Source organism: Eurosta solidaginis, chromosome 2, assembly GCF_040869045.1.
Source record: "Eurosta solidaginis isolate ZX-2024a chromosome 2, ASM4086904v1, whole genome shotgun sequence".
Taxonomy (NCBI): domain Eukaryota; kingdom Metazoa; phylum Arthropoda; class Insecta; order Diptera; family Tephritidae; genus Eurosta; species Eurosta solidaginis.
The window spans coordinates 296,762,972-296,786,420 of NC_090320.1; positions in this window are offsets into that span (position 1 = coordinate 296,762,972).

The following is a 23,449-nucleotide window of genomic DNA, read 5'->3' on the forward strand; positions in this document are numbered from 1 at the left end:
TTCCTAGCCCTGCACTTTGGCTGACCCCTATCCTCTTCAATTTCCTCTCTTTTGGTTTTAATCTTCTTTTGTTTTATTTCTTTTTGCCTTTCTCATTTTCTTCTTAATTTCGTCTTTCTTCTATCTCCTCTTTTGCCTCTCCGTAATTCTTTTCTTTTATTCTTCCCAAATAGCTATTACTTCTCGAGCGAAACAAGAACATTTAAAATGATTAGGGGTATTCTCTTTGTTCACAACCATAGAAAACGTAGAAAGTTTTTGTTTTCCTTTTACTTTCAAAAGGTTTCTACACGGAACAACAACATACATTTGTGAAAATTTTTCTACAGTTTCCAAAATATGAAAGAATGATTAAAATATGCGGCAGCTTCTTAAACTTTTCATTGCATAACATATAAATTGTATATGAAAATTTTGGCGCTAAATGCACGATTAGATCGAAAGGGTATTATTTTTGTAGGTTCGCCGAGTGTTGTATATTCGGTCTTGAAAGCGTGGAATATTGTCTATGCTTCCTGGACTGAGAGAATCGCGCTACTTTTATTATTATTTAAAATTTTTGTGTGAAAACTCATAAATGCACTTAGTAATAGCCTGTTTACAGGGAACATATGGTGTACTTTAGACTGGGTTGGTCCCCATACAAAAAAAAAGTTGCAAATGTCCGCCCCTAAATTTGAAAATTATGTTGAGAGGGTTTCGGAAAAATTTTTTTACATTTTTTTTTGATCCTTCGAAATACAGCCAAAAAGGATTCGAACTTCAAATTTCGTAAGCCGGTATCTATTTTTTGGAGGCTAAGTCCGAAAAACGGAGATATACTTTGTTTACTTAAGCCTCAATCTCTACGAAAAAGTGGGTGTGTCCAATACCCAGAAAAAAAGTTGATTCAGTCGCATAGTGTTATTATTATAAATACGAAACAACAGGTTTGACTCACTTATTTACTTTGACTTCCCCTATTCATGATATTTGGCATATCTTTATTAACTTTTCAATGCAAACCCTGCAATTTTTCCTCCAAAAATATCATGAGTTTCAGGTCTAAGTATAATAAGAATCAGGTAAAATAACAGTTGCAATAAATATTGAAAGTGCTATAACTTCCTTGTTTATTATTTTAGTAATATGGTTTCAACGCAACATTTTCTTGAATTTTCAAGTACTTTCGTTTGGTAAGGAAAAAAATATACATTAGGGGGGGTAAAATTTTGTTAGCTGACCTAATCATGTGAAAACGATTTCATAGCTTAAAAGGACATTAAACGGAAATGTGAAGCTTCTCAAGGGCAAAATAATGACATATCAATTTTAAAATTCGGACGTCAAATAACCAAGTTACAACGAAAAAACCTTTTTGGCTGTATTTCGAAGGATCAAAAAAAAAATTAAAAAACAATTTTCCGAAACACTCTCAACATAATCTTCAAATTTAGGAGGGAACATTAGCAACTTTTTTTTCAACCCAGTCTAGTGTACTTCTTATGTAGGTTGCATCATCCCTTCAATATAAATTTTTGGCTTTACATTTTTACTAATAACATTATTATTGCTGTTAAAGTTCTTATTCCTAGTTCAGTTGTTAATACCACTCCTATGGCTACTCCTATTCCTATTCCTGTTCCTACTACTACCGCTATTGTTAATTCTTTTTCTAATCCTATCGTTAGTTCTACACCTATTTTTATTGCTTTTCATATTCCTATTCCTATTCTTACTCCTACCCTTATTCCTATTCTTATTCACACTCTTATTCCTATTTGTGCTCCTATTCCTCTATCCCTGCTTATTCCAATTAATATTCATACTCCTATGTTAATCTTACTCCTATTCCTCTTTCCTTTTCTATTCCGAAAAATTTGTCTACTCTTGTTCCCTCACTCGTTCATTATTTTCGTTCCTTATCCTTTTTTTATTGATTTTACTTCCTTTGTTTGCTTTATAAATCTTTTAAATGTCTCCCAAATCTGCAGCAGAGCATATAATAATAAGTTGATTAGGAAGATTTGCGCAAAAGCAATACTAAAAGAAATGGAGTTTGTTCAAGTCACATGAATAATAAAATAAAAGCCGCAGTAGCAGCAGTCACGTGGATAGCTAAAAATATACAAAACTAACATACATACAAAACAAAATCAAAGAAAGTAGCAAAACAAGAAAATATTCGTTAAAAACGACAACAAGAAGAAACAACTTAAATTCAGTGAAATTCCTGCTAGCCACCCCTTAGTATCAGTCTCATCAAAATTAGGTGGCAACTTCAGCGAAATAAAAATTAGCTATTCAGCGAAAAGCAACAAAAGAGGTGTAAAGTTCACCACCGACATATGTGTCAAAATAACAGTATAAGGAAATAGAATATAAGGGATTTTTCTAGCAAATACGGAACGGGCCCGATCCCGTGAAGCAGGTGTCTCCTCTAGGTGTCTGCTTTTATTAAGTTTTTTTGTTCAATTAAGGATAACTCAAATATTCACATTGAAAGAATCAATTGAAATTCATTCATAAATTATGTGTCTCCAATGTGACGGGTCCCACCCAACACAAGCAATTATTAGATTTTTGCTTTCGGTTTCCTAACCGTCACAAAATACAAATTTTTCGCATATTCCAAATAAGTAAAAGTTTCTCAATAACGATTAAAAATAGTTGAAGGAGTGAATAACATTAAACCCTCTATGAAGCATAATATGGACGGTTTTTCGTCATATCTTTTTAAGAACTATAGAGCTCTAGCTCTTCTTCTTCTTCTCATTTTTAACAAATCCTTTAGAGGTGGAGTTTTTATTGATGGGTGGAAGTTTGCCTTAATTACCCTTATTCATTAAAGTGGCAATAAAGCAAATTAGTTAACTACCGCCCTATTGCAAAATTATCAACAACGTCGAAGCTATTTGAATATATCGTTAAACAGAAAATGTATTTCTCTCTAAGTCACTTAATTTCCTGCAATCAACATGGCTTCGTGTCTGGCAGATCCACAGTTTCCAACCTGGCGGTTTTCTCTGATTACTGTGTGTCAGCTTTTAATGATCGGCTGCAGGTAGACACTGTTTATACAGACTTCTCAAAAGCCTTCGACAAGGTTAGTCATTCAATTTTATTAGATAACTAGAAGAGCCGGCAGACGTTGTCCTGCCCTAATTTGGCCTATCTGCATACATTTTAATAAGCTTTTTCCGTCTGACTCTGCCCTCCCCCCTTCTTCAGTTTTTCCTAATCCTTTTATTCACTTTTCCCTCCGTCTTTTTCGCTTCATCTATCTCCATCTTCGTCTCATTCTATCTCTTTCTCAATCTCCTTCTCTCTTTTCTCTTCTCTCAATTCCTTCTCATTTTTCTGCATCCCTTATTGCCTGTCCTAGAGGGTGGTATGTATTTTATTCCAGTCCCAGCCCCAGTCCCACCCCGAGTCTCAGTCCCAGTCCCAGTCCTAATCCCAGTCCCAGTCCGTCTCTGGATAATATATTATTCTGTACCAAAGCACTCATCAACAGCTTTCATTTGATATCCATATTGTATAAACACTGTCTAGGCATGCACTGGCCCACGTTTTGGCCTATGTCTCGAGACCCTGTACCTGTAGTAACCACCGCGTGAGGTTTACGCAACTTGCGTGAAAGTTTGAACAAAATCGACCGACGCATCTCTTCAAACACCGGCGACCAACTAACACACATTTTAGCCTTTCTTTTTGTATATTAGATTTTTATTTTTCACACTTCACTATAATATTAAAACGAAATGCAGATTTTCGTTGCTTAAATTCGGCTTAAAAATTGCACATGGAACAACTAAAGACTCTCCTGTATTAAAAATATGTCATAGTACCTCTAAATCGCGGGCCCCCTCAGAAACCCCCCCCCCCTCTCGACGGGCCTGGTGATGTGCTATACTTGATATCATTCGCTACAATATTTTTTATTGATAAGCAGGTTGTTTAATTAAACACCAAGCAATTACAAGAAAGTATATCCGCACCCACCTGAAAATATGAGTGCCACTGCGAATACGTAACATTTTAATATTACGTAGAAACAAAGAAAAAAAATTGCAATAAAATAATATTACGACTATAAACTGAGATATAACCTAGCCTATATTTCAAGTTAGATCAAACTACACACGGGGTGCAAAACAAATTCAAAATCGGTTCAGTAGTTTAGGAGTCCATTGGCCTCAAACCTGTAACACGTGTTTTTTATATATTAAGATTTAGCCAATGTCGGTTTTCATTCAACGTTCCTATCATGGATTAAATCTTATCTTTCTCTTCGCAAGTGTGTAGTCGTTGTTGATGATTGTGCGTCCGATCCCTCCTCAGGCGTTCCCCAGGGCAGTATCCTGGGTCCGCTCCTTTCTGTTATTTTTATTAATGATATATCTTCCTGTTTTTTTATCCTTTGAGTTCCTTTTGTATGCGGATGGTCTGAAAATCTTTTCAAAAATTTCGTGTATTTCTGATGCACATAGTCTTCAAAATGATCTGGACAATGTAGCCAGCTGGTGCAGAATAAACAACCTGCAACTCAATATCAGTAAATGTTTTACATAACGTTTTCAAAAACCCGTTCCTTAATTCTTATATCATATGATATTAATGGATCTAAACTGGCTACGCAGTCTAAAATTCAAGATTTAGGAGTAATATTGACTGAAAGTTTATGTTTCATGATCATATAAATCTTGCAATTGCTAAATCATACGCAATGCTTGCCTTTATACGCCGTTGCAGCACTGATTTTACTGATTCATACACTCTAAAACTTCCTTATACCTCGATGGTCCGTTCCACGTTAGAATATGCTGTGTTTATATGGAGAACATTTTACGATTGCCATATAAAGAGGCTAGAACGGGCGCAAAAGACCTTCATAAAATTTGCTTTGCGCAGATTAAACTTTGAGGAGCATATTCCGTCTTATAATGCTAGATGTCTCCTTATTAATCTGAAGACATTGGATAACAGAAAAATCTTGCTTTCGCTTAGTTTTGTGTTTGACATCATTCAAGGTATAGTAGACGCTCCGACTCTTTTAGAACGAATTAACTTCTTAGTTCCACAGAGGAACCTAAGAAGTAATGATTTGTTTTTTATTGAATGCGTGAGGACTAACTATGCATATTATGCTCCTCGCATCAGAAACTTACGAGAGTTTAATTTGTTCTCATATTCTTTGAATATAGATTTGTCAATTGAAAAATCTAAATTCAAATTACAATTAAATAAATTTTAAACCTAAAAAGTTATTTTGTAAATTTATTTAATTCGTTATGTAGTCTGTAAGAAACATTGTATTTCAAAGGTTAATATATTTAAATAAATAAATAAAAATATCAACTTTTTACTTCAGAAAACTCGTATGCTGGTATTTCTTCCTCGAAATTTTCTATCAAAGACATTAAAACAATTTGGGTATCCACGCAATACTGTTTATCAAGGTATTGAGTTATGAGGTTATATTTTTTATAATAAATTTCTACTTCCATTCCTTTTTTATTTAATCAGCGTTGTGCCATTAGTTGCAAATCACTGATAATACTGAATTTGTTTATTGTCAATTACTTTGTTTGACATCCCCATGTGCTCTTGGTCTATTAAAAATTGTTTATTTTTATCGGCCTATTGATAAAGGATTCAAGGTGAGCGCAGCGTGCCTAATGCATACTGATGATGAAGGCTTAGCACCCTTCGAAATGGATCTATCTGCGCAGCTATGGCAAGTTGTCTGACAAATGTTCTACTTCCAAAAACAAAATAAAATTTTGCAATTTAAAAAATTAATAATCATAAAAAAAAAATATTGTTCTGGCCTTGAGCTCGAATCGAACCTTGAAAACATATTATAGAGAAATAATTATCCATCAGGTAAATTGGTCGAGGAGTTCTTTAAGGACAACTCCCCGGCGAAGAAGTGGCGACAAACTCACGAACAATGCAGAAAAGAAACCCCAACAGAAATACTCCAACAGAACCGCCGTAATACGAAGAGATTCAAGAGGCGATAATTGAAAAAACAATAAATATCCCGGCCCCGATGGCCTTCCAGCAGAACTTCTCAAGTATGGTGCGGACGTCACTGCTCGTGCCATACATCCTATTATACAGTAAGCGTGAACAGGCTCCACAAATCCTGGTGAATGGAAAGAAGGGGTTATAATCACTATCCCAAAAAAAGGCGATCTCAGCGAATGCAAAAACTGGCGCAGCATTACATTGCTTAACGCATTCCATAAGGTTCTAGCATTCATCATACTGGCAAGAATATCGCCCACGCTCAACGCACAATTGCGTAAGGAACAGAACGGTTTTATACCAAATCGATCTTCCGTGGACCACATCAATAATCATAGAACAGCCCAATGAATGGAGATCGCCACTATATCTGCTCTTCGACGACTTTGAACGTGCGTTTGTCTCCATCTTCCGTGACGCGATATGGAGTGCGCTGCAAAACTGCGGGGTCCCAGAAAAGGTCGTCGACATGATTAAGGCCCTCTACAAAGATGCAGTGTACGCTTCAAAGGAAAAAACAGCAACAAATTTAGCATAAACAAAGGCGTACGACAAGGGTGCATCCTATCACCGCTGCTTTTCATAGTAGTGCTGGACGATGTTCTGAAGCGCACAAACGCAGAAGCCCCAGATGGGTTAGAATGGAGGCGGAATCAGAAGCTAAGCGATTTAGACCACGCTGATGATATCGTCTTCACTACTCACACACTATCTGCTGTTGCCACAAAACTGCAGCGACTCGAAATCAACGCTCGCGAGGTAGGTAGGTAGGTTGAACTGGCCGGTCCATGAGGACCTCACATAGACTGATTGAGTCCGTACAGTTACCAGAAGTTTGCTTTAACGACCGAACTGAAAAACGCTATCAAAAACCAGGACCTATGTTATAAAATAACTCCGTCCTCTTGGCAAATACTAGAAGCTTCCTAGGACTTAAGCCACTTGCTGCTTTTAGATCTGACAGCTGTATCACTCCTAATAGCTGGAGTCTTAGCCAGGCAAGTGCAGGGCACGAGCACAGAACGTGCTCGATCGTTTCCTCCTCCAACCCGCACTTCCTACATCTGCTATCACTGACCAAGCCTAGTTTAAAGGCATGTGACGTCAGAAGGCAGTGTCCAGTCAGAATACCCGTCATGAGTCTACAGACCTCTCTTTTTAATTATAGGAGCAACTGTGTTAGTCTAAGGTTGTAAGACCTACACATAATCTTAGACACTTTACAGCCCGCGCTTGAACCCACGCCTTTCCCTCGCGAAGTCAGTTTGAAAATTAACTACGCAAAAACTAAACTAATGAGACTGCAAACAACGAACACATCTCCTCTCCAACTTGGCAGCACTACCGTCATTGAGGATGTAGAAGAATTCTGCTACCTTGGTAGCCAAATTACTAAAGATGGCGGCGTAGAATCGGATGTATCTGAAGGGATCTGTAAGGCACGAACTGCATTCCACAAGTTAGGCCGAGAATGGCGCTCTCGCATACTGTCGATGAAAACAAAACTGAGGATTTTTAACACCAGCGTGAAATCAGTTATGTTATATGGATCCGAAACCTGGCTTGTCTCTGACCGCATTAACCGACGACTGCAAATGTTTATAAACAAGTGTCTGAGAATAGTATGCCGTACCTTCTGGCCAAGAACAATCAGCAACGCCGATCTACTGTCACTCACGAACAACCCCCCAATCTACACTGAAATTAAAAAAAACCTAGGTGGGGTTGGATCGGTCACACTCTCCGCAGAGAAGATGACAACGTTGCCAAAATGGCCTTTCAATGGAACCCACAAGGAAGCTGGCGCAGGGTACGTCCTCGACAAACTTGGATGCGTACGATTTTCAATGAGAGCTCTTCCACCGCCACCTGGAATGAAATAAGACATTTAGCGACTGCTAGAAGTTTGGAGAGCGTTTGTCTCCGTCCTATGCTCCGACTAGGAGCGAAAAGTTGTGCTTCTGGATGGCTATGGTATTAGTTTTAAATTTTGCGATTGTCAACAAGATGTTCAATTCTATCTAGGAATATAACTAACTAAATAACTTGGTCGCCAGGCTGACTTGAATACTCCAAGTTATATAGACTGTCCCTATTAGTCCGGAAAATTCAACACACAATTTTTGTTTGTGTTTTTATTTATTATTTGTTATTTTACTTCAATAAAATTGGTTCATCTCAAGCTTATTATGCTCTAAACAACCTTTTGAAGATGCTCTTCTTCTTTCTTTTACCAAATAATAATAAAACATCTTACGTATAAATAGTCCAGAAATAGCGCGTAAACCGTTTCAAAAACATTTGGAATTGTTCCTATCAACTAACTACCTTATATACTTAATGCTAATTGTGGCAGAGAACATATTGAACAGTTGGGTATTTTCTGACTTACGCGCCTCTTACTATGTACCTGTCTAAGGATTTCGCAATGCTCAGTACTGGGCACTTAGCGCCAGCTGCAATCCGCGCCCTTTCCAACCTCCAAGATAAAGCAACACTAATTTTTGTGTGATAAATATACATAAACTGATCGAAATCACGTCCATTCGGACAGCATCAAGAACCAATTTTTCATTTCTAGTCATCACAGTCCATATTTTCTAATAATAAGTATATGTATTTTGGAATATGCAAAACGATTTTAATCAATCTAAAATGACGATAAATTAACTATCTACGCTATCGCCTGAGTGTTGAGAACTTTACGCTATACTGGTCCGATCCCATAGATTCCGACAAGGGTCTAATCCAATACCGAACTATAACTGTTGGCAAAATTTCATCACGATATCTCAATAATTGAGGGAATAGTTTGCGTTCAAACAGACAGAGCATTCTTGCTGATCAATTTTAAGTAATTATTCGTGGGTATATCTCTTCTTCTTTAAGGACTTACAATTTTGAAGTTCGTGACAAACTTTATATACCATTTTGTTTTCATGTAATGTATAAAAATGGATAGGTGATATCGAGAGTTAATGCCAACAATAAAAGACTATTAATCGAAACGATGAACTAAATTTAAGTCAACCAAACAAATTATTAATATCATGAACTTAAAAATTTAATGTCAAAAGTTATGTAATGACAGGTTTTATATGGATCCGAAAACACAATTACCACTCGACCATTAATATTGTAAACTTTTTTTTTTTAAGAGGAAATAAAAATGAATTCCAGCCGACACATAAATATGTGCATGTTTACAATAATGGGGTAGCAGATTTAGGGCTATGATTGCACTATAGCTTGTCATTCAACTTTATACAGCATCATTGCCCTGCAGGAAAAGCAATAGCTGGAGAAAAAAGTTAACCATCAAATTAGTACAGTCACCATAAATTTATTGATTTAACTTTTCGATTAAACCCTCAGGAGCTTTCACCAAACAGGTCATGATTTGGGTATATTTTGAAGAATCAACAAAACGGCGAAAGCGCTGAAGCTTATTGCCAACAATCCAATAAGCGTGACCGACTACAAATTTTCATCAATATCCTCTAACGGGAGACCAAAGAAATTTGCATTGTCAACTGGGGTGGACAATAGTGAGATGGGTGTTAGAGGCGTTGGTTCCACATTACAGTTGAAGAGATGGTGTCATGTGGAGACACATTGCAATCAGGACATACATTATGTATGTCGGGATTGATTCTGGATAGGTAAGAGTACCCAGATCGAAGTTGAGCTATATTGACCCGCGTTTCCCTGGGGAGAATACGTTCCTCTTCTGCGAGTTCTGGGTATTTTTTTTTTAAGAACAGGATTTGCCGGGCAATTGCTGGCATATAGGTCCGCTTGTGATTGTTTGCTTAATTTAAACGAAGCGACATCAGGCCTGGTTATTCTGTTATCAAATATATTTTACCCTACACCAAATTCTGTTTGTCTGATTTTGATTCCTCTGTAAAGTCAAATGACGTTGAGCAACATCAGCATTTCCAGCCGTATTAGAAATAATTCCTCAGAGACTTGAGGCTTGAGATAAGGCGACATTAGCCGTGTTTTTTAACATGTGTATATCCGTTTACGATTAAACTTTATATGGACTGCTAAGCGACAAACTTCAAATACACCTCTGAAATTGCTGCGCATATATTTTGTCCTACTAAATTTCAATACGCATTATACTCAGATGTAACTGAAATATGTGTCTTTATTTCACCCTCTACACTAATTCTATGTATTCTATGTGTGTCCACAATTCAGCGCAACTGATTCAGCTATATGTTATACCCTATGGCCATCAGAGCGTTGTGTCTCCGCTTTTCGGTGCACACTGTTGCTATAGCTAATTGTTTAACCACAGCCGCTAGATGGCTCTCCTGAGCATTATCTAAGCGCGGATAGGCGTTTTTTTTCACGCGCAAACGAAACGCGTACGCGTGTAAAAACAACGCGGCTATTGTAACGCTAACAAAGAATGACTGGAGTGCATTCTTTCCCAACGTTCAAAAATCCTGGTTGGTCGAACAGAAATTAATAATTGCGAAAAATAGCTTTGCATAATAAACTTATTTGTACCTACTGGGTAGCCAGTAATATTCTCACACAAATACGAAATAAAGCATATATTATAGTCGCATTCCGCCAGCCATTGTTTACAATTTTGTAATTTTTCATTTTTATTCACATTTTTTATTTTTTTTTTTTCCATCATTTCGCTCTCCTCCAATCAGTGAAAGTATGCTTGGATCCGGTTTGCTATGAGGAGAGCCTGTCTTCCATTTTTTTTTTTTTTTTCGAATTTCTCAGTTGCTGTACTTAAGGTCTATATGATTATATTGGCTTCAGGTTTCAGAACTTGTACACATTATGTCATAGTGGGTTTTTATCCTTTTGTATGTTTGTTCATCTGGTTTTGAATTGAATTTTGTTTTGGGTGTAGAAACAGAAAAATTGTGAGGGCATAGTAATAATTATACTAAAAAAATAAAATGTAGGGCTCGATATACCTCCGAAAAAAATCTACTCCGAGCTTGTTTTCAAACGTGCCTCGTGCTCCTTTTAATTTTTCCAACAAATTGGTGGGACGGGATCTATATATTTTACGCCGACTCCAAACGGCATTTGAAAGATAAAAATCACTACGGAGGGGCGACCCAGTTTAGAAATTCTTGTTTTTAATTAAAAAAAAAAACTTGTTTCTAAAGTTTTGATGCTTTTTTGCACTGGAGTTGAACCCAGAATCTTTACGACCACCCCCGGACTGGTGCTGATCGGATGCAGAACGGTAGAATTGTAGCCTCACTTGAACCAACATCGCCAAAGTTAGAGCTATGTTTATATATTTTAAAGAATTAATCAAAGGTTGCGACTCCATTTCAGAACCACATACGACTGGCTGGTTCCAAAGTAATGGAACGACTAAGGTCTGTGGTATACTGCGCTGATAAAAAGTTAATAAAGCCTACAAGCTATCAGATCATTGCAGTGTTTGGGCAAGATTAAAAGAAGGCGAGAGCTGCACATGGTGCACCAAGCAGGAAGGCGTGGATCCAAGCGCGGGGCTGTAAAGTATAGGAGATCATGTGCAGGTTTTACAACTAACTTACTAACAAAGCTACTCTTATCATTGAAAAAAGGGGACTTTACGGTGGACACTGCCTTCTGACATTACATGCTTTTAAAATACGCTTTGCCAGTGATAGTAGATATACGTAGGAAGTCCAGGTTTAAGGAGGAAACGATCGAGCACGTTTTGTGCTCGTTCCCAGCACCCGCCAGACTAAGGCTTCTCCACCAACCCAAAATATATTTACCGGTATTCAAGTGAAGAAATTATAGCGAACGGCTAATTTTCAATACACATTGACTCTGAAAAATTTTTGACCGATCGTTTTTACCGTCTACAGAAATGAACTACCGATTTGAAAACGAAGCCGGGTTGTGCCGCTTCATATCTTTAAAGCAATTTGAAAAATTTCATATATGTGTTTTGAGTTTAATCGTATTAAATCAAAGCGACGTATGCATACGTAGTATTAAAGTAGTATTCGTGACTGGTTTTTATAGTAAATTATCGAAACAAAAACATGAATTTAACTGAGAAATTTTGATAAACACTGCCACTGTGATATTGAGAATTTGATGGAAAAAATATACTCGAATAAAAAAGCTTTAACTCTTATTGTTAGGTGAGAATGTCCTGTGAAGTCATGAAATTAAAAAAAAACCTAGAACACAAATTTATTCAAATATACGATTTTTTTCGCTACATCGTTCTTAATTAAATACAGCAGTAAAATTATTTCCTACCCGAATTCCTTGGATTTTTATGGAGTAACAAATTGCGTAGTTAAAAATTGATTCAAAATTTAAATAAATTTAATTGGAGGTACCTTAATTTCAATTACCCTGCAAAAATCGTGAGTACTCCATGCATGCATGTATGGAGTACTCGCTATGGACCAACCGAATGCTCCAAAATTAACCACATTCATACAAAAAATATGGTCCAATTAACATTGCGATGTCCTAGGACTGGACCATATACTCCAGCTCCGCATTACATCTGAGTAATCCATGGAGTACCCACAGTCCAATAAACATCGTGTAGTGATAACAATCGTTACAAACGAGCAGCGATTGGCTTACAATATGTTCGTGTAGAACCATGAGTTGGTCCATTGCTGCATTACAGTGGAGTATAATGGTAAGTACTCCAGTGGACCACATGATCGAACGATTTTTGCAGGGAAATGATCCAACGATTTTTGCAGGGTAGTTGAGTTGTTCCAAAAATTACAGAACTCATTGTAGGCCTCAGGTAGACATGTATGACGTATTACATATACCAAGAGGTAAGCTAAAATCAATTTGTTGGCTGCTTAACCAAAGCAACAACACAAAAACCTTGTGCACAGAGTACCACATAGAACCAAAGTGATTCTGCTCTAGTGAATCAAGCAAACAAAATGAAATAATAATAATAAAAACAATAAACGGGAAAACAGAAATTAAGCCACATACAAACAGACGCATTGATAGCCTTTTCTGCCAGGTTTCGAACCGTTCCGCGTGGTGGCAGGCCACTTGTTGTGAAAACAAAGCTCGCCACAAATCAAAAATAAATCTTTAGGACTACTTCGGCGACATCTACCGACATAAAATAAATTATAAAATCCCTACAAAAAAATTGGTCACAAAACCTAATCACGCCCATGCAAATGTGATTAGGAATATAACCTATGACCGTAAAAATGACTAGTCAAATGACGTGGAATGACTAAAGCACCAGCCACATCGCATGGATGCGTGCTAAAGCCGTTTTTTCTTCGTTTCTTTGCGCGCATAAGTATTCACTTATGGCCTTTAATTTTTATTTCAATTAAATTTTGTTTCAATAAAATGTTTCTTTTTCCTCGTGCGAGAGTATAGAAGAGGAGCATCAATAAAGATGATACTTACTGCGAGGAGCTATACAAATCCACAACAGTTCGGAACAACGATGGCAAATACGTAGTCTCCTTACCCTTTAGGAAAGAGTTTAACTTAGGCCCCTCATTAAGAAGTGCGTGTTCTCAATTCTATCGCAACGAGACACGACTTGCGAAAAACCCAGTTCTTCAAACGGAATACAACAGAGTTGTATCCGAATATGAAACCTTAGGGCACATGAAACAAATAGGCAATATTTCGCCAGACTCAAACGACTATTACTTCCTACCTCACCATGCTGTTATAAAGGAGGGAAGTACAACGACAAAAGTCAGAGTCGTATTTAATGCATCTTGTCCTACCACTAATGGCAAAAGTCTAAATGATGCCTTATATCCAGGTCCGATTCTTCAATCCGACCTGACCATCCTTATACTACGTTGGCGGCTGTTCAAATACGTATTTAACGGCGACATAGAGAAAATGTATCGCCAAATATGGGTCAATGAAGACCAAACAAAATATCAGCGAATCATATTTCGCAAATGCCCCAAAAACCCAATTAACATTTATGAATTGAAAACGGTAACCTTTGGGGTTAATTGTGCTCCGTATCTTGCGATTCGAACGCTGCACCAACTAGCTGATGACGTGGAGACATCGCATCCAATGGCAGCAGATATCCTGCGAAATTGCATGTACGTTGATGACGTACTCGCCGGTGGACACAGCATCGAAATTGCAATCAAGGCAAGGGACGAAATATCATTGGCATTGCAATCGGCAGGTTTCCCATTGCGAAAATGGACGTCCAACTGCAAGAAAATCCTACAGGGTATACCGAAGCAACACCTATTAAGCGAGGATTTTCTTGAGTTTGAAGACACCAGCATGGTAAAAGCACTCGGTATCAGGTGGAACGCCCATTTCGACTACTTTTACTTCACAGCGAAACCCTTTGACAATAACCACGCCGTAACAAAAAGGTCAGTACTTTCTGCGATCGCAAAACTTTTTGACCCTCTTGGCTGGCTGGCACCAGTCGTAATTGTAGCCAAAATAATAATGCAAAATATTTGGTTGGAAGGGACAGGCTGGGATGAAGATGTGTCTGAAACTACTCTACATCGGTGGCAATCATTCATGACGGACTACGAAAAGATCAACGATATACGCATACCGCGATGGGTTCACTACACATTGAAGGACAATGTCGAAATACATGGATTCAGCGATGCCTCGGAAAAAGCATATGCCGCCACTGTTTTCCTGAGGGTACAAACAAAGGATCAAGTCTTCACCAACCTGTTGATGGCCAAAACGAGAGTAGCCCCGGTCAAAACCATATCATTGCCACGACTGGAACTCTGCGGCGCAGTCCTACTTGCAGAAATTATAGAGTCGGCATAGAAAATATGCAACTTTCAAACATTAAAGTAACCCTTTGGACAGATTCGACTATAGTACTGGCATGGATCCGAAAACAACCATGTTCGTGGTCAACGTTCGTGGCACATCGAATAACTAAAATCATCGATAAAGTAGGAGACAAAGTATGGCGGCACGTAGACTCCGCGTCAAATCCTGCAGATTTGGCGAGCAGAGGCCTCTACGTTTCGGACCTAATCAACAATTCTTTGTGGTGGCAGGGACCTTCTTGGTTACAAGAAGACAACGAAAATTGGCCAACACAAGAAGAAGATTACAACACGAATATCGAAGAAAAGAGGGTGAAAGTTCATGCAACATCGGTCAAAAACAACTTTGATCTTCTGGATAGGTTTTCCGATTTACCAAGGGCTTTGCGGGTTATATCCTATATTCTTCGGTTTTTCCAGAATACGCACCCAACAACTAAAGCCTCCTTTAAAAGGGATTCTCATTCGCTAGCCTCTGACGAAATAGAAAAAACAACACGAAGATTGATAACAGTATGCCAAAGGCAACATTATCAAGCAGAGTACGCAAATTTGAAGTCAGGAAAACTAATAAATGGCAAGAGTGAGATTTTACCCCTGAATCCATATATAGACGAAGAAGGCATCATTCGAACTGGGGGGCGGACTGGGGCATCCAAAGACATGTCTCATAACGAAAGTCATCCCATTATCCTTCCTTACACTTGCAGGTTATCCAGACTTATAGTTCAATCCTCTCATGAGACCACCCTGCATGGAGGGGACCAGCTGATGCTACGTCATATCCGCACTCAGTACTGGATTCCACGCGTTAAAATCATGATAAGGTCGGTTATCCACAACTGTAAAGTCTGCACTATTTACAGGAAGCGGACACAAACGCAATTTATGGGGATCCTTCCGAAAGAGCGCACCACCTTTACTAGGGCCTTCACAAACACTGGGGTAGATTTCGCGGGACCATTCGATGTAAAATCCTACCGAGGGAGGGGATGTCGAATTTCAAAAGGATATGTTTGCCTGTTTGTCTGCTTTTCGACGAAAGCCATCCATCTAGAAGCGACAAACGACCTTAGTACCGGGTCCTTCCTAGCTGCCTTCGCCAGATTCGTATCCAGGCGAGGCTGTCCGAAAAACGTTTACTCCGACAATGGTACTAACTTTGTCGGAGCTTCTCGATCTTTGCGATCCGAGTTTAAAGCATTTCTGCGTGAAGCAAGGGACGGAACGTTGACTAAATATAGCCATCACACTATAGAATGGCATTTTATACCACCAAGCGCTCCTCACATGGGAGGTTTGTGGGAAGCGGGGGTAAACTGTTTTAAGACCCACTTTAAAAAGATCGCGTCCGATCATAAATATACTCTCGAAGAGTTTACAACCCTCTTATGTCGAATTGAGGCCTGCCTCAACTCGAGACCTCTAAGTCCCTCATCCAACGACCCTTCCGACCTGAAGCCGCTTACTCCAGGCCATTTTCTCGTAGGTAGGCATCTTTTAGCTCCACCTGAACTCGACTGTAGTGAAAACCCTGCCTCCATTGTAAACCGATGGCAAAAGATGAAAGCCCTTCATCAGACCTTTTGCAAAAGATGGAAATCGGAATATCTCACCGAAATCCAGAAAAGGTATAAATGGAAACATCCACAATCCAACCTAAAACCCGGGGACCTAGTCGTCATAAAAGAGGATAACCTACAACCAAACGAGTGGAGAATGGGGAGAGTCGTCAACACACATCCAGGCTCCGATAACCGTGTACGTGTTGTTGACGTCAATACAATTAAGGGACAAATTAGCAGACCAATCGCGAAAAAAGGGGAAGAAAAATAAAAACACCAAAAAGGTTTCGTATTAATAAAAAGGAATTCACAGTGTTTTTTTTTATTCAATGTATGTAAATACAACAAACAGATGTTGTGAAAAGTTTAAAAATGTTAAATATATTTTGGAAATTGTTAAATATGTTTTGGAAATTGGCAACTTACGTCAGGGTGCGATTACGTGTTCCTTTGCTGGCTGCTGGATTCAAAGAGGACGAGCCTCTTTGCGACATGAGCCGATGAACCCGAGATACAGCTCCTTCGTTGGGTTTCCCGGCAACAAAGTTGCTATACCGCGGGCTCACAGCGGTAAAAGTCTCAGATACATGCGTACCACCACTCACACATGCCTGTGTGTATTAGTGATCACAAGCATATGTGGGTGGTAGTAAACGAAGGAAAATAACTAAGAAAATTATGTTACGAGGGAGGGGAGATATATTTAGGCCTGTGGCCTAAACAAGCCTAATGGTAGGCCTGTGTTGTTAGAAACTCGAGTTTGAATCTGACTCGGGGAGAAAATAATTTATAATTTAAAAATACAAAGATATCTGAAGAGATCTTTGGCAAGGTCGAAATAGCTATAATGTCAGCCAGTATGTTTAACTCTTTTCAGCTTTTCCATCATAATAAAATTACAATAATTTAGTAAGATGAATGATTGTGAATTCGTCTCAAACTCATTGGCGTATAGTGACAGTCAAAATAAAATGGGTTTAAAATTTAGTTGCAACTTTTTTGACAGATATCTCATAGAAATAATGCGAAAAAGCTGTAACTAAATTTAAAACCTATTTTATTTTGACTATGATTATGCGCCATTAAATTTACGAATACAATAAATGAATAGACGATTAAATCAGAGATCATCGCCAATTTGTTTAAATTAACACGTTGACTGCCAGTGTGTCACCGGTGATCACAACTAAAAACTACCCCCCCCCCCCCCCCCCCCGGTGCCAAGCAAAAATATATATGTTGCGCTTTGAATTACAACGGGATTTTTTTACCATGCATAAAAGTCATGCTCCCGACGCGCTTAAGCATGTTTTTTATACTGTGATCACCGGTGAGCACTTGCTGTTTATTTAAAAAAATTTTTTTTTTTTGCAATGTGTATTCCAATGACAGTGGGGATTTTAGTCCAGATGAGGAATCGTACATCCCAGATTCTAGCAGTGATACATCGAGTGATGACAGTATCCAACAACACAATCATGTGAGTGCTACCAATTTTAATAATATCGCAGATAAACGTCAGACATTCGTCTGCCATCGGAGAGACTTTGATAACTTTTGGGGAATGCTTCAATCTACCCCATACCTCACAGCATAATGCCTGTTCGCCATTTCAATATTATATAAAGTTCTTGACGGATGAAATCTTGGATATTGTTGTTGAAGAGACAATTCAAAATGCTAACAATCAAATACGTGGCATCAGTACTCGCAGCAACAGTAGTATGAATCAGTGGAAGGACACTGATCGAAAGAAGGTCATGGAGTTTCTTGCAATATTCATACATGTATGGTCAAATATTCTTCAATAGAGGACTATTTGGAAGCAACTACCTTGTTCAAAAACCAGTTCGTCCCAGACGTTATGACTCGCAACCGATTCAGGATCTTGCTAAAATTCATTCACTTCGCAGATAACGCTCAGTCGTCAAAAATAGTGTATAAAACTTTTAAACTTTGTGTTTTGCTATGGACTAAGCTATCTTTTCTTTCAAAATAAATTTGCATATTTCTTAGAACTTCTTCGGTTAACGCCCTAGCCCCTAAATTATAGGGTCCTAGGCGTGTATCAACGGTGATACATTGGCAACTGGGGGTAGTTTTTTGTTGTGATCACCGGTGATACACTGCCAGTCAACGTGTTAAAGAAAATGTAGTCCACTCCTCGTGAATTTATTGCATTCGTACTTTTTATTGAAAAGTTTTGGGAATTCCTGCCTAGATATCTAGATATGTATCAATGTAAATATTTCACGATCTTGCTAGCCTAAAAGTATGCATTACTAGCAAGCGATTTTCCACTGAAGATGTCTATGTTACTTTTCTACAGTAGCAGCACAGCATCACAAAAAAAAAACATTTTAACAACATTAGGCAAACAAACCCTTTTTTTCTTCAAGTGAAAAATGCTGTCAAGAAAATTCTCCAGTTCAATCAAAACTTATGCGCTTCTGGGGCTTTCGGGAACCACTACTAGTTTGCCTTTTATCTCTTTTACATGCTGCCAACTGGCGAATCCGAAGTTGTCAATTTACAATGTGCTTTGAAGAAAAGCTTTGAGAACACCTTTGCAGCTGTGCAAAATGCAGCTGATTCAAAAAAACGGACCCCAGAAAATTGCCCCCTGAAGGACTTAGGCATGTTTAATATGAGTAGATTAAATATAAAATGCATGTCATTGTCTTAATGTACTACGTTAAATCCTTGGCGAAATAGTTCCCCTAGTAGAACCCTCTTCCTCCCTATTTGCTTCCCTATATCCAATGGAGCTTACGTAAAGGAAAGGATTTAAGGTGTAGAGAAAGTATTAGCTTCTTAAAGCTAAACGCAATAAAAACCCAAACTATTGGTTTTTGAACTAGAGAGAATCTAGTTACTATCGAACTAGTGCTTTTTAGGGACTTTAGATCTAGTTCTGAACCAGAAATGATGACTTCCCTACAGGGACAATAACAAGTTTGTTGTCATTATTCGAGAAGCAGTACTACGCCACGTCGAAATTATATGCGAAATATATATTTCGTATGTTGGGATGGAGTTTAACTAGTTCGAAGTTGAGGGACATGCGTATCCTTGGAGAAGTCCGAGCCTTTGTACTTTGGAAGCAATTGCGGTTACAAGTGTGTTAGATGAGAAACTCTATCGAGCTTCCAGCCTGAAATTTTCGAGGAGCTGACAATTGGTAGCATACTGCAATCCACGCCAATTTCCAGTTGTAAAGTTATCTGCACTGTCAACGTCGTGGGTAAGTTGGATGACCTCTGCTGAGGATGGAAATTTGTATATGTCAAAATCAATCAGAAAAGACACCAGCCGCGGGGAACCCCTGTTTAATCCTTTTTCATTTGGATGCATAATTCCTATATTGCCTGGCATTGAAATAAAATGCGGTCCTCCTTTAAGATTTCATTATGGGGACAAATCCTCAGTCTTCTATCAATGGATCATGTTGTTGTTGTTGTTGTAGCGATAAGAACACTCCCCGATGGCCTTGGGGTGTGTTATCGATTTGATGGTCCTTTGTCGGATGCAGATCCGGTACGGTCCGGTACGAAGCCCGACCATCTCGGGAACGATTTGCTATGACCACATGCGACCTTCTAGGCTATCTCGCGCTCCCATCTCCTAGATCCATGAGGAGTTCGGGGTCGCCAGAGACTCGACTGTTAATGAAATGGGATTCGCCATGGATAAGTGAGGTTGACAATTGGGTTTTGAGAAGCTATATATTGCACTTGCAACCTTAAAGGGCTACGCTACACAAACACCTTGAATTCGGTATTTTAGTCGCCTCTTATGACAGGCATCCCTAGCGCGGATATATTCTAACCCCATAACCCGCTGAGGGGGGGGGGGGGGGGATCATCGACTGACACTATGGACCGAAGGATGCACTACAAATTTTCGACAAAAAACGCTGAAATATTTTTTTGGAGCCGTCTCGCTAGTTGAAATTTCGACCGTGGTCACTCTATCTCACTAGGGCCGCAGCATCGCTTGGAAAGAGTATTCTAATTTCGGATGGGATCCGTGGTCAAATCGATGACCTTGGAAAAAGAATACTTCGTGAATTCTTTGAAGCCTTCCTAGTTCTTTTTTTTCTTTTTAAATTGAATGAAGAAAGGGTGTTCGGAAGTAACTAAATCGACTGATATGGTAATTGGGAGAATACGAACTGCTGGCCAGACAAAAATGTCCTTGGTATCCATCAACGCAATTTATGACTCATGCGCTGACAATGGAAATATTTGTCGAGCTATAACAATTCTACAACACGTGTGGGGACGTCAATATTTACCGTGCTATCACTATTTCACATATTTATTCCACGAGCTCATCGCATCTGTTGTTTGCTGGCAAGTTCTATTGCTACGGGTGTTAGCGTATATTAAAATAACGACTCGGGTAGTAGGTGATACGAGGAGACATACAGATAGTTTAGGTTTGAGTATTGGTGTTTTATTTTAAAGCGTTGCTCCACGGGCGATTTCAGGTTACAACATACCTCACATAAGAATTCGAATCGAAATTGCGTTTTTTTATTATACTCAATTATATTTTAATAATTTGGGAAAATTTTAAACAACGTGACATAAGGACGGACAAGGCGACAGCTGTTTCGATTATACCTTGTAAATCTCTTCAAAGCCTTTTCTACCGCGAGTGTGGCTATAGTAAGGTTATGACAGAAGGTTGGTTGGATTAGCTGTTTTATACCGTTATGGATTGGTTAAGTTTGCCTTACTTATTTCGTAATTTTATTTCTTTTTTATTTTCTAATAATTAAGGATGGAACTTTTAGCTATGATAAAATTTTGACCTCACAATCTTAAGCATTTACATGCGTCACACTTTAATTGCATACAACCAATTTTTTTTTTTTTTTTTTTTTTTTAATCGCAATTACATACATTTATTTGCAGATAACACTTCCACTCTGCTCACCCTGCAATTAATTGTGTTCCGCATAATTTAGAAAAGCACGAACCTTTTGATTATTTATAGTTGTATATATAGTAGGATAAAAGGGTATATAAGGGACTGTCCCAGATGATACCACAGCACAAAGTTGTCCATTCACAATGCCCGGTCCACCAGAATCACCCCAACACGTATCAGCTCCCTGTCTTTCAGCACAAATCATTGATTCTGTTAAAGCTTTCCCTGCCGTCGCATAACGAGCCGTACATTCGTTCTTTGCCAATATATAAAAGATAGTAGATTGGAGTATAGGCGAAAACGCCCCGTTGTATGGCATGGTCCAACCCCATCCACTAACTCGCATTTCTCTGTGCGTGTATAATTTAGTATGGCAGAGTTGTATTGTTCTTATTGTATCACGCTCGAAAAAGGGCACACGCACTTTAATCACAGCTATATCCATATGCAGTGATACGGAATCATAATCAGGTGGATAATATATATGCTGTACATTGCGAACTTGTCCATTGTCGTATAAATCATGTAAAGCGGATACACCAGCTGCAACAGTGATGTAATACTCCTTAAAAATTTTCACGCAATGCGCAGCCGTAACCACCCGCTGCATAGTGATTAAAGAGCCAGCGCATATATATTGGCGGGTATAATTTATTGATACCACGTATGGGCTACGCTCTATATTCCAATTACTACCACCAATAACGCGATTTTGCGAATTTGTATTAGTCAAATAGCAGCTAAGGATGAAAAACAGGATCGCGAAAGAATTACGTAAATTCATTTTAGTTTAAGACTTTTCGCCGATTGTTAAGTTTAAAGTGAAGTAAGTGAAATTTTCTGGGCGCTATTTATACAAAATTTTGTTCTGTGAATAAAAAACAAACAAAGGCTCTTTCTCTAGATCTGGGGAATAAGAATACTTTTTACTTCCTTTATATTAGATCGGTTGAATGTTTGTCCGCTTTTCACACAAATCTTGCAATCAATTTTTAAGTAACTTCTCATTGAGCTACAAACGTGAAACTTTACACATAGGTTAGCACACCGTGACAATGCAACAACAGGAAAAAATTCGTTAGGTGGCGCACGGATCGAAATAGTTAGATAATATTTTGAAAAATTTCAAACCAGCTTTTAAGTGACTTCTCGATGAGCTAAAGACTTGAAATTTCAAACTTAATTCAGAGGTTGATGACAGCCGATAACACGATACAAAAAGATTCGCTAGAGGGCGCACGGGATAAGATAATTAGAAAAATCGTACATAACAGATTTTTATGTAAGTTGTCATTGAGATACAACTGTAAAACTTCACAGATAAGATAAGACACCGAGAAAATTTAAGAAAGGGAGAAAAAAATTCCGTTAGGTGGCGCACGGATCGAAATATTTAGATAAGAATATGGAAATTTGGTGTTTTGACATCGATTTTAAAGTAACTTCTCATTGAGCTACAAACCTCAGAGACAGGTAAGACACCGTGACAAAGGAACAAAAGGAGAAAAAAATCTATTAGGTGGCGCACGGATCGAAAAAATTAGATAATAATTTGGAAATTTGAAACCGGGTTTTAAGTAACTTCCCGATGAGCTAGAGGCTAAAAATTTATAGCTTAATTCAGAGGTCTATGGCAGCCGATGCCACAATACCAAAAGTTTCGCTAGGGGGCGCACGGACTGAGATATTTAGAAAAATCAAACGAAACGGAGGAAATTTTCATTGAGCTACAAGCGTAAAACTAAACAGATAATGAAAAGGAGCAAATAAAAAAAAAAAAAAACAAGTAAAGGTGTCTAGGTTCGGGTGTAACCGAACATTGTATATACAGCGTGAGCTTCAATTGTACATTTCATTTCAGATAAATTACTTTTCTACATAACACGTGGCACTCCCGTTTAAAGAAATAATGTCTCCCTATTTCCTCTTACAATAAAACATGATTCAAAACTATTTTTTGCTAGGTTATAGCTTATTATTCTAGTCTACGACCCTTTTAAAATCTTTTATATAAAAGTGGGCGTGATCCTTAACCGATTTCGTTAATTTAAAAGCATTCCTTATAGTAAAGGCAACCTCTCTGTCGAATTTGTTTACGATAGGTTTAACGATTTTTGATTTATGATAAACAAT